Genomic DNA, 12,888 nt, shown 5'->3' with positions numbered 1-12,888 from the left:
GTTACAATGTCCAGCTACCAAGGCGCTCTGGAATAGCCAAAGTACACAACAAAACTTTAGAGTTTGATTTGTGTATTCGTGTCTAAACTACCACAAAAAATAAACATTTTAGTGCTCCATTTTTAGACTTTTAACTCCTGAACAAAGCTTCAGATCTGTTCTTTGCTCCCAGAAACATGGTATGATTCTGGTTTTGACTAGTGCATGTACAGTAGTTGACCCACACAATAAATGCACTAAATCCTTGCTTCTTGTCTCTAAAGAGCTGCAGGCTTTCAGTTTAATAAATAACTGGCAATAATGCTAATTCAGCGCAATGACATGTAAAATTCTACTTTAATGTATCTTGATTTCAGGCTGCTAAGCCACACACTTTCTATGGGGGCTGCAAGTCAATAGATCAAAGGAAGATATTAAAAACTTAGAGGAAACGAACATCCAAAAACCTTTCCAGAAGCCATTCTTCCATTTTCTTACCACTTCTTCCAATTCAGAGTTACGGTGGAGCCAGAGCCTTCCTGGCAAGCAGTGGGCACAAGGCAGGGTACACCCTGGACAGGACGCCAGTCTATTGCAGTTTGTCAGACTTGGCTTTTCTATACATACTTCTGCTCATGCAGGAGTGGAAGTTTTACAGGTACTGGACTTTATACAGTATGTTGGACATTTTTGCCAACCAGTGCATTCAGAATTCACTTGTCTTTTCTCAGCTTGCTTTGAAGTTTCTTCACTCCTCTAGGACCACAATCCTGTGGGTTTCTCGCATCTCCTTATACAATCAGATGGATTATTTAACTATGTGATAAAGTAAACTGGGCAATTCAGCTCACGATTAAAACTACTGATACTTTTTCCTCCCACTATTGTCTTCATTCCACCCTGGACACTGAACGACATGATTGAGATCACATGCTCACTTAATGGTCACTGCTTCTATTTCTTTACTTATTGAGAAATACAGTAAGTCAAGCATAGTATTCTGAAGCTAAGAACTGGGTCTGAGAAACCTGTTTAGTAAATGAAGCTACTGAAGGCTTACAATGCTTAGGTAATAAAGAGAACTGATAATTATACATCTCATAAGATATTATGAAAACAGAAGTGGAAAATTTTCAGCCTTTAATAATAAATATCAGGATGTAAATGGGTGAAAGACAAATTGCAGGTACAGTATGTTATATAAACAGCTCTAGTAACACAGACAGGGAAGTACTATATCACTTTATTTTTCAGATCCCCAGTGCTTCCACTTTAAAGGTGAAGTTGTATCCAAGCCAACTCCATTTAATAAACAGAGCACACAAAATGCAAGAGAAAGCTGTCATAAATCAGGGGATGTCAGCCACTAGATATTTCTGCATCACTTCTTTCTGAGACAGTGTTCATGTGACCTACAGGAAAAGCCTTCTCATTTTTTTTTTCAGATCTCTGTAGCCATAATCTACAGTAAAGGAGGGGAGGGTGTTAGCAAGCAAGCACATGCTGAAAAGGTGGTGTTAATTATCTTAACCTGAAAAATATGTGACTTTAGTTTTCTGTGCCATTTCAACTAGGATTAAAGTGTTTCTGTTGCCTATTTAATCCCTCGTGGAAAGGATTATCTTTGCTTTACACTAGTCTGGATAATGACCACTGCCTTTCTACATAAAATAATGCCAATTCTTTCCTAGTTAAATTCACCATGAATGTAATGACAGGTTTAGACTAATCTCAACAATGTTTTTACATTTTATTCCAGATGCAGTTACATGGACTGTTTATTTGCTGTCAGGAGTTATTTATATGTTTGTTGACCTAATAGTATTTAGTAACAAGGAGACAAAGAAGATAATTCAGTCTTGCTTAATAAAATCACAGCCCGATTCATGCCAGTTCTCAACTACTGTGTCACTGCCAAACATGGTGGTTCCTGAGTTTCTTAAACAATAAAGATAGTTTCACAATTAGCTTTTATCTAATATCTTTTTGCAAGCTCTAATTTCCATTTACATCCAAGTGCGGTACTGCCACAGAGTGCCAATGGAGGTATCTTTGAAACGATGGGTCTCAGTTAAAGAGACACAAATTGCACAAATGCTGCCATAAAGACAAAAATGGTGCTTATTTATATACTGTAGCTCTAGGGGATACAAACATAAAACATGTGTTACTGCTTTAACTCCACCTATATTTCTTCTTCACAGTTTCTGGTCTATTCACCTGCCCAGGGCTCCTGCGCTTACCAGCTACAGTAAAACCAAGAGTCCTTCACAGTTTCAAAAACTCAAAAAAAGTCATAGAATTCCCAAGAGCTCCACACATTCCACTGTCATGTCTTCCCTTCTTCCAATGACACGGCACAACCCAGAGGATCTAATGTCTTCCATAGATACCAACTTTTTACCAACTTTGGATGGTAAATGTCATCCGACTAATTGCGTCCCTTCAAGTGGTCAGGTAACAGGCGATGGCAGGTCATTCCCCACTGCTTCCTGGGTAATGTACAGTAGTTCAGACACAGAACAGCCTGCTGCCCTCTTACAGACCATCTAGTGAATGAATGCAAATTAATATGATTTATTAATAGCACTATGTGTACAGATTATGTGTACAGTACTATGAGCACAGTTTAGACTTGAAGCAAACTTGAGACCGCTGTAGCTACAGATCCAGACCTCACTTGATTCAAAACTTTGGGAAATGTCTCAGACCTCAGCTTTGTGTTCAAATAAGTAGAGACCTTTTTTCACCTTCTTGCTCTTGCTTCTTGCTGAAATAGTTTAGCAGAAGTAGTACATAGCCCTGATCTGCTATGCCAGTTATTTTTGTTCCCCAAGAAAAACCTCACTGGTGTTTGTTTTTAATTTCCACTCTATTAGCAGAACAAGAACCAAGAGAACAAAAACATCTGGTTGTGTTTAACAGATGTGTGTTTCCTGTATCTTTTTATTTTTTGATGCTTTGACTGTTAACAACTCACCATGCCGTTATTGCTACTGTATGTAGAGCCATGTTTTGTCTATAGTGCTCTCTGGCGATACTGTTATCAGTATATTCTTTTTCTGAACCACTGAATCATGATGGCGTAATGGGTTGAAAATGATTTTCTTTGTTGTTGTTTTATTCCTCAGGTCGACAGAGAATTGAACCACAGAGCGAATCATGAATTGTGTGCAGAGTGTTCGTTAAATTGCTAAATCTAGCCAGGCAAGGTAAAGAATTGTACACAGGAACCAAAAAAAGTAATGATAGTAAAAGATAGTAAAGATAGAACATTTTAGCAAAAGGGCGGTCGATACTGAATATCCTAAGTTGATTAGTGAGGATAAAAAGTAATTATCTGCTTCAAGCAATTTCCGATACAGATGTTTTTAAAAAGCAAGCAAAAATATACTATCATGAACACAAATCACATTAAAGAATTGCTGAATTTCCTTGTCCATTGGAAAATCACAAAAAAAAAGGATCTTTCAGGTCCTTCTTTTTTTTTAAAGAGAAAAGCCAAATTAAGTTCACAGAAAGAATCCTTTAACACGTGGAGTTATGAAGGGCAGTCATTCTACTTTTAATCTGGACCCATCAGCCGGAGTAATTCGATTTTAAACTTTCACATACTTAATCCTCTAAGAGATCATGGTGTTTAAGCAAGCATGCAGTTGACATTCATTAGGAAAAGGTTGCACATAAAGACAACTCTGAAACGGTTTGACAATATCTTTTTTATCAGGTAACTAAGATTGGAAATGTAAGGCATTTGACAGGATTACCAGCAACAGTTATGTGCCATGCAGGAAAAACACTGCATATCTAAGAACAGACTACAGCTCATGAGGCCACATTTCACCAAGGAAGGCTTGGGTATCAGTCACAGCATTCTTTTCACCCATGCCTTTATTCTTGTCCTTGAATAGTGAGCAGACGAGCAGAACCAAGAAATAAGCTACTTCAACTGCTGGATAACGCACAGGAGTACACAACACGAAAAACACAGATAAAGAACAGCAGTCCCATCTGGGGACTATTGAGGGTCATGTCAGAACAGTGTCACGGATACGAGTTTACATGTAGAAACCTTACTCTCATATGCTATTACCGCCCCATAGGATCCATCACACCATCGCTTACAGAAAACATGTGTACTTTTCCAGTTAATACATACGCATATATTGTATTTATGTTCAGATGTATTGACTGAATACCAAGAGTGTGAGGTACAGTAGTGCAGTTGTTAACATTCCCGCCTCACAGTGCTGAGGCTCTGGTTTCACATCTGGATCTGGGGTGCTGTCTGCATGGAAATTGTATGTTATCCCCCAGTTGTGTGGATTTCTTCCCACAGTTCAAAGACATGCTTGTGGGCAAATTGACTTCTGGGAACATTGGCCCTTGGTGGAAGTTTGCATCTACCCTGCGATGGACTGGTGTCCCATCCAGGGTGTATCCTGCCTTGTGTCTGTTGCTTGCCAAGGATTGGGTCTGGCTTCCTTGTGACCTTGAATTGGATTAAAGAGAATAGGAAATTGATAGTCTCTGTTAGAGGGCATGCTGCCTTCCTAATTAAAGTTCTCTTGAAAAATATCTGACATCAACAGAACATTTGTCATGATGGGTGGATTTTCCACAGGGAAGCGGCTGTTCCATTTTGGTACCTCGTTCTTGGTCCACCTTTGTATTTTAATAAGTGCATTGAAAGCACAGGTACAGGCACAAAATGGCGCTATCAGCTTAGATTGATATCAGTAGTTAATGGGCCTTTAGGCTCCAAGATGCATTTCTTAAAAAAATATTACAGGGCATGGAATGCAGACCATTCAGAGTCAATGGCTCTATTAGAGACAATTGCACAGCCATTTCAGAAACATCTGCTGAAAGAGTCTAATTTGACCATTCAATTTCTGATTTTTATCCTGTGATCTTACTGCTGTATTGAGGGTTAGACAACCCCAACCATTTTCAAAGAAAAGAGGGGGAGGCTATCCAAGAAAATAAGGTCTTTTTTTTGGAAGCTGTTTTCAGCTGTTTTTTTTGCAATGCAAAAATATCCTTCTTTTTAATGACATTAGCACAAACTTGTTTTTATGCTCAGATGCTTTTGGAAGAAAACAACATTTGTGTTTAAATTCAGCTCGCAAAAATAAACTGTTTCAGAGCTGCGGAGGTTTTCTCTCTGTCTCCCTGTTGAAAAAGGAACGCGAACTTATAAGTCTCACACTTGGCTTTGTGCTCTCTCTCGAAAGTAGAAGCTATTAAAAATCTCTCAGGCAAGACTGACTCCTTGTAGTCCTTGTTAAAATGGATGTCAGGACAACGTCATATTTGAAACCACAGAAAGTTTACTCTTGTTATTCAATTATAATTTCTCCCGAAGAAGCAGAATGTATTTTGGTGTTTGGAGACATATTAAATTAATTATTTCTTCCTGGCAAAATTTAAAAAAATGCAAACTGCCTTCAAAATAAAAAATCAAGGTAAAGGATGAAATTAGACAGTTCAGCCAAAAATATCTCCTCAATTTACCTGACAGGTACATTTAAAGTTAATAACGAACAAGTTCAGGTTTGTCATATGTACCTGAGTACAATAAAGGGCTTACTTGTGCGTTTCCTCTCATAAATGACACAATAGATAACATAAACAATGACATAATGATGACATAGCAAATGACATCACAATTTATTGGCGACAGGAGCGTGGTAGCAGCAATAATCTTAAGCAGCACTCCGAGAGCAGTAGTGTGCAAAAATTAGGTAGCCCTCTAGTGGGGCAGAAGACAGCTGGGGGTATTTTGGATGTATTTTCTTAATGTTGGCCAGATTTAAACCCCCGGCTAAGATGCATATAGTGTCAGGGTTTGCAGTTTTGTGTTTATTAATTAGTGGGTTAAGTGCAAGTTTAGCGTCTGCTTGAGGTGGTATGTAAACTGCTGTCATGGTGACAGAGGAAAACCCCTTCGGTGGGCAGAAGGGGCGACATTTCACTGTCAGGTATTCCAGACTGGGGGAAAAGAAGGGAGTCTGAGCTCCACGAAGCGTTTATCGGAAAGCATACACCACCTCCTTTCCCCTTACCCCTGCAATATATGGAAAATCCGTCAGGCTGGATGGCAGGATCAGGTGAGTCTGGGGCGAGCCATGTCCCTCTGAAACAGAGTACACAGCAGTCCCTCATCTCCCAGAGTTCATCTAGTGTATTTTTCAGCGATCGGGCGTTTGCCAGAGGAATGCTGGGGAGCGAGGGGTCGAAAGACGTGGCGTTTCCGTCTTGCTTGAAGGCCTCCGTGTCTGCCATGCTTCTGCGGTCCGCGGCATTCGCTTTCACCTTGAAGATGTCACAATATGCAGTTCAGGACCCTGTGCAGACGGTATAATCCGGCAGCATGACTGGAAAGAGACTTCTAGGGAAACACAGCAGGAGCAGGATGGGAAGACAGACAGGGGGGCATGAAGGCTGTGATCTGGTGCTCAGGGGGCGTGGTGCAGGTGAACAAGTCCAGTGGGAGTGCAAAAGGGAAAAACAGCGCTCAATCCAAAGTCCAGGTAGCCAGGAGATCCAATCCGAGACGAGACTAACACAGTTAAAACCTGGAACGGGATCCGGAACAGGAACAGTACGTACAAAAACGTACGTCTGCAACTCTTGATCCAATGTCGAAAAGATCAGATAATTAGTACAAGGCAACGGCAGGAATAGTTTGCATGTTTAACGTTAACAATGATAACGCACAACACAACAGTGTACACAATTTGTGAGGAGCTGCACGCAAGACGTTGCCTCTCTCTGGCGCCATCTTATCAACATCTAACATACTGTATAGCGAGGGTTTCTTTCATCTGGAGGAGGCAAAAAGAAGATGGACAGGGGAGTCAGGCGACAAATAAGAACACGATCAATTTGATATTGGTCAATGACTGATGGAAAAGCAGTGTATTAATGCGTCAAGCATTCCCAAAGCATGACGTTGGAATGGATCAACAAGCAGTCGTCGACATCAGGATTAACCTCAGAAAAATGTGCACTGAAAGAATGAGCAAAAGGTCAGAAACTTCCCAAATTTGACAACAAAGCAAGGTAACAGAGAATTGATAAAAAGACAGAGAGACAAACATCAATAAAGAAAGATTAGGCAATAATAATAATAATAGCAATTGCTTACACTTATATAGCGTTTTTCTGGACACTCCACTCAAGGCACTTTACAGGTAATGGGGACTCCCCTCCACCACCACCAGTGTGCAGCATCCAAGACGTTTGAAAAGAAATTAGGGAAATAGAATCTAGAGCAGAAGAAGGAATACTTGACTTTAGAAAGATGGGGGAAAAATCTGTCTTGGATAGTTGAGAAAATTCTATTACTAAGAGAGAAAAATACTAAAAGCAATAAAAAAAACACAAAATAAAAGGCAGGATAATAGGTTAACAATGCAAAATTACAAAGAATGAAACGGTGTATGAGAAAAAGTGAAAGAAAACGAATGCCAAGAGACTGAAAACTGCATTGAGTGCCAAAATTAACATCTCCATACATGAGGGAAGCTCTGAACACAAGTGAAGAAGGAATCAATGAACCTATTTATCCAGTACAGGGTCACAGGTCTGTCAGAGCCTATCCCAGAAAACATCAGGCAGAAGGCAGGATACACCCTGGCCAGGACACCTGTTAATCAAATGGCTCAGACAAATACAAATACTGACACACAGATACACAGACTCACGCCAGGGCCAATTTTCCCACACACTAAGGAAAGTCACATCAACATGGGGAGAGCATAATAATTATGTGCAGACAGCACACCAGGTCCAGGACTGAACCCAGAGCCCCAGTTTTGTGAGGTAGCAATGCTAAACCATTGCACCAGCACCCCCCCGAACTTAACAGGAGCCGCCAAATTCTTATTAACTTACATTTTGCAGAGAATCACTGGAACAGGTGTCGGAACTCACAGATGAAGCAAGAGATTGGGATTAAAGATAAACCCGCAAAAAGAATATTCTGGCTATTGGCATGTAGCACAAGGACAGGCAGAATGACAATACACAGTAGATTACAGTACATACCACATGACCAGAAAGTAAGACCACATAAAACCTGTACTCTCTCCATTGGCTTCCTGTCAGGTACAGGGCAGAGTTCAAAATTATTTTACTTATAAGGCTCTCAGAGGTCAGGCACCTGTCTATTTAATGGAGCTGATTAGTGTATACAATCCAAGTCACCCACTTAGATCACAGAACCCATGTCTTCTTCTTATTTCACATATTAATTAAAAAAAAACAGCTGGCATTAAAGCCTATAGCTACAGGGCCCCTAGTTATTGAACAGTCTGCCAGCATCTCAGAATTTAGGGCAAGCTTGCTGTGAAAGGCGCTATCAAAATAAAATAGAATTGACATACCAGAGCTCTACACAGGCACATAATCGGTACGAGAAGCAGAGGGAGACAATAGAAGAAATGGACTGACATTGTTAAATTGGACACAGGGAAGGAAAAGACCTGACAAAAGACAGTTTGGTATCCTTTTGCTGTGACCTCATCGTTGGAAGAGAGAAGCAGCCAACCTGAGTATCTACGTGTATCTCTATCGCAAATACACTGGAATTGCTTCTGTGGTTTCAAAGTTATAACTTCTTTACCACACTTATACGTTTGCCTACAGTACATATTGTATCTATCTTGCTAAATCCTTGACTTCCTTCCCTCTTTACAAGGTAAGAGGATACAATATTAAAAGAGAGCTTCTATTGCAACTTTCCATGTCAAGAATCCCAAAACAGTAAAAGTCAAAAAGCCTCAGGTTTATCACCACACTACGCTTTACAAATCCGGTATTTGGCACAAAGTTCTTTGTTATAAATATTTGAAGTGTGATCGGTATGAATGGACAACTTACGCTGGAAATGCCTGTTCCATTAAAGATGGGGAGGTTTGCAGTGCAGCATGAAGAACCATCATTAAACTGACCTGTGAGCGTCATAAAAATCAGGCATGATTTATCACTGGACTTCGACCTTTTTTTAAATAAATGTTATTTATTTAGATGAGGCAGAATTTGAAAAATTCTAGAGAGCCCGCAAAGGCCCAGATCGGTCTTTTGTGGCCAATTTGACTTCGTCGTTTAAGGCAAAACTTATGTCGATTTATGGCTAAGCTAATTCTGCCAGGCTTAATTAGCAGCCAATAATGTAAACCAATCAAAAGCAGGTGTTAAGAAAAAAGAGGGACAAAGGGTCACACCGACAATGTTCATGTGGCAGCGAGTAATTGTGATGAACTTCAAATGTGATTGCTCAAATGAGTCCTTTATCTTATCAAAGAAATGCATTTGGAATCTTTTTTTTTTAAATGGAATACAGATTTGTGCGAAATAAATATGCTCATGGGACAGTTGCTTCCTATGTAAATCGGCACTCAGCACTTTCCAGAGATTTTCAGATCTTCACCTTAAGTGGAAGCCTCCATTCATTTGTGTGTCTTTTTCTCTGAAAGAAAATTGCTTCCGTCAATGATCAGCTAGTGGCAACGTGTTCTGCTCTAAATTTCAAACTAGCTAGAGAAATTATATGGTATAGAAAACTGAAAAAAGACAGAATTTTAACTTAAGGTCTTGCACTGTGTGACTGTCAATGTATAGGCAGGAATAAAACGTTTTCATTGGTAATTTGGCACCAATTGCTCATCTCAGTGGCATATTATCTGACTTCATTTGAATTTCAATTTCCTCCAACACCGACAGCAGACAATACAAATAAATGCTGTGCAGAAATGCAATTAGCAGTGGCAGGCCTGTTTTTCAATGAAGTAACACCATTCAAATCCCTTTTAAGGCAGCTGTCACCTCCCTCAATGCAGGACAAGTATGCCTCACTTTGTTAAGCATGTTCAGGAAATAAAACTGGTAAGATGCAATCTAAAATTGTCACATTATGTTTAGACGTTGTTCAGATTTTCTTTAAATACCCAATGTGGTTGCCAAATAAGCTGACCAACTGCCCTCATTACAATTTTTTTGAACATTTCTCGAGGCCCTGTTATGCAACTTGGGTTCCATACCTTCATGATCTCAAATATCAGATGAATGTATTTGACCACCAAACCCTGTGACTGACCTGTTCTCTATCGGCTCAATGCCATTTTGGATCCTACCACCCCTTTCCATTTCTGAGAGGTGGTGTTTAATGATACAGATTTTATTTCATATTCTAGATTTGCAGAATAAATAAAATATGGTTACCAAACCACAAGACCAATGTCAGGTTTTTTGCAGACTTAACTCAGTCAGTGAAGGTTTGTGAAACTGCATGCAATTTAGCAAATTAATAATCTGAAGAGCAACAAGAAGAGATGTATAACTTAAATATTAAGTATATAACTTAAATATTGCCAGCTTTCTTCTTTGGCTGTTTAGCAACACCACAATGGTGCCTGCCTTACCCCTCCTCCAGAGACATCCTTTGTTGGGTTTGAATTGACAGCAAAATTAGGATTTTTCTGAGCAGTCCTGAACAGACAAGATCAGGATGTTTCATTTATATTAAGCTTGCAAATGGGGTATGTGCAATATCCCCCCCCCCATGTATAAAACTTTCAAAAACATTTTTCAGTTTATTCAATAAGCAAATTAATATGGTGATATGTAGCAAGGGTAACAGCCAATATCTATGCTCCTGGGAATATCAGGATGGCATTATTTCTAAGCTCCTTCTGACTCTTTACCACAAGCTGTTAGACAGGTCCCTCTCAACTGGTAACAGCATCCCATAATATTCCAACTTCCCACTTCCTACTGTGGAATGCCAGACAACAGACACCTTGAGTTTGTGTTTCATCACAAAGTGGCCTTTTGATGCACTTTACATTGATATGTCCATTATGATTCAATGGATTACAGTATTACAGTATGTTGGATGCCAAAACACTTACAGTTATGCTACTCTAATCAATATAGCTGATGAATTTGAAGCGATTTGAATGTACGTTACTCAGATAACAGTGTCAGTTAAAGCCTGATAAAGAGTATTACACAAACAGCAAGAAAAAAAAAACGGATATCAATAAACTTGTATCATTATAAAAAAAAAAAGATCATTTGGAAGCAGTCTCTAACCACTAGAATTTGCACATGTTGCTGAGGATAACTGAAAAGTTCCATTTGTAAGTTCACATTTTTCAATCTGTACTAAATTAAATCCACAAGACCGTGCAGCTCAACAGTCATAACTTGTCCAGACTGCTCAAACTATTACCATAAATAAGGTTCCAACCGAGCACTGACGTTGTTTCACACAGGGAGCTTTATAAATCTTCAGACTTTATTTCCATTTGGGCACCAGGGCTGTGGTGTTTGTTAAGCAAGGAGGCAGTCAGAAAGCCTGGCACTTACCTCAGATGACAGCACCATTAAGCAGCATTGTTATGACAAACATGTCAAGCATTTTTGTAAGTATGCACTCCTTTCAGGAGAATGAATAGACATCTTAAATAGCACAGAATGGCCCTAATAATGCTAAATCTCCCCTCATTATCTCTATCTTGAGTGATAAGAGACGCAAGCAGATATGTGGCACTGGGAAGTCTGAAGCCCTGAACCCTGGCTCTGCACATGGAGGTGTCTGTTGATATACTAAACACTAATCCCAGACTCCCAGAGACAGCAGACATGCAGCGACAGACAAAAGGGGTCAGCGAGCCCCTTCCAGCAGCAGAGATGGCTATTTATCACAGAGTCTCTCTCTCTCTCTCTCTCTCTGGCCGCCAAGAAGTTGAGGATTAGAAAAGATGAGCCCCAGTCTCCTCCGCTGTCTCCTGCACTAAAGCAGCAATGGCTGGGACATTTTTTTTTGGGAATAAACAAAAAGAACAGGAATGCCCCTTAAGATCCGAGCGGCCCATTGCTGGCATCTGCTCTTCAAGTTCAGCGAGCGGCCGAGAAGAAATGTCGGAGGATCGCGGAACAAAATGATGGAAGGACTTACTGGCATCTAATATGCGTGGACTTTTTACAGGCAATGTATAATGTTTGCACAGATCTAAGAGCACGTTAAACAAGTCAAGTTTTGTGTTCTTTGCTGTTGCAGAGACACCCTACTTTACAAAAAAATATATTGCTGCCTTGAAAACTGTTCACAGAGAGCAAACAAAACATTTGTGGTATTAAAGAATTCACAACACATTAATACAGCATCTTAAAGGAACAAAACCACTTTAGTCTTGAACTGAAGGAGCTAAGAGTGGATGTAGAATTTACTGTATGAGTTTATCCAGTTAGAGTTTACATTCTTCCTAGAATTTTTCTGTACAGTATATCTCTGCGTCAAACATGGTGTTGAACGTTACCATGCCACGTCATGGAGACATATTTGTAATCGGTTCAACTATCCTGGCATCATTAGAGCCGAATTTCCTGGTGAATATTACACCAACCTGGATGCCATCCTGAAAACTCAGGACACAAGGCAGGACTTCTCCTGAACAGGGCATAAGTCCGTTCAGTTAGGGAGGAACAATTTAGAGGCAAACATTAACCCAGTCAGCATCTTTTACTCAGAATACAACATGCAAAAAAATCCACACAGAAGGATCTCCAGTCCAGACTCAAAGTTGGGATCCAGGAGCAGTGAGGAAAGAGGCAGTCGTGTTCTTCACCACACCATTTATCTACTCTATGTGTTGAGGATTTGTGTAAAATAATGGTTTCTATCTCAATGGAAAGGTTACTCAGAACAAGATGCCAGTTGTGTCAGTGTTCCAGTACAAACAGTTTGGAATAAATCAAGCATTAAGGTCACTCCCTTGTAATAACCCTATAACCTCAATCAAAATCTTAGGGGGACAAATAGATTGTGACAGGCCTTACTCTCAGCAGGACGTCCGCAAAGGTCAGCATGCAGAAAATCTCACGATGGCCTACAGA

This window comes from Lepisosteus platostomus, chromosome 23 (assembly GCF_059453375.1).
Source record: "Lepisosteus platostomus isolate fLepPlt1 chromosome 23, fLepPlt1.hap1, whole genome shotgun sequence".
Classification (NCBI taxonomy): Eukaryota; Metazoa; Chordata; class Actinopteri; order Semionotiformes; family Lepisosteidae; genus Lepisosteus; species Lepisosteus platostomus.
This window is presented reverse-complemented; position numbering follows the sequence as displayed.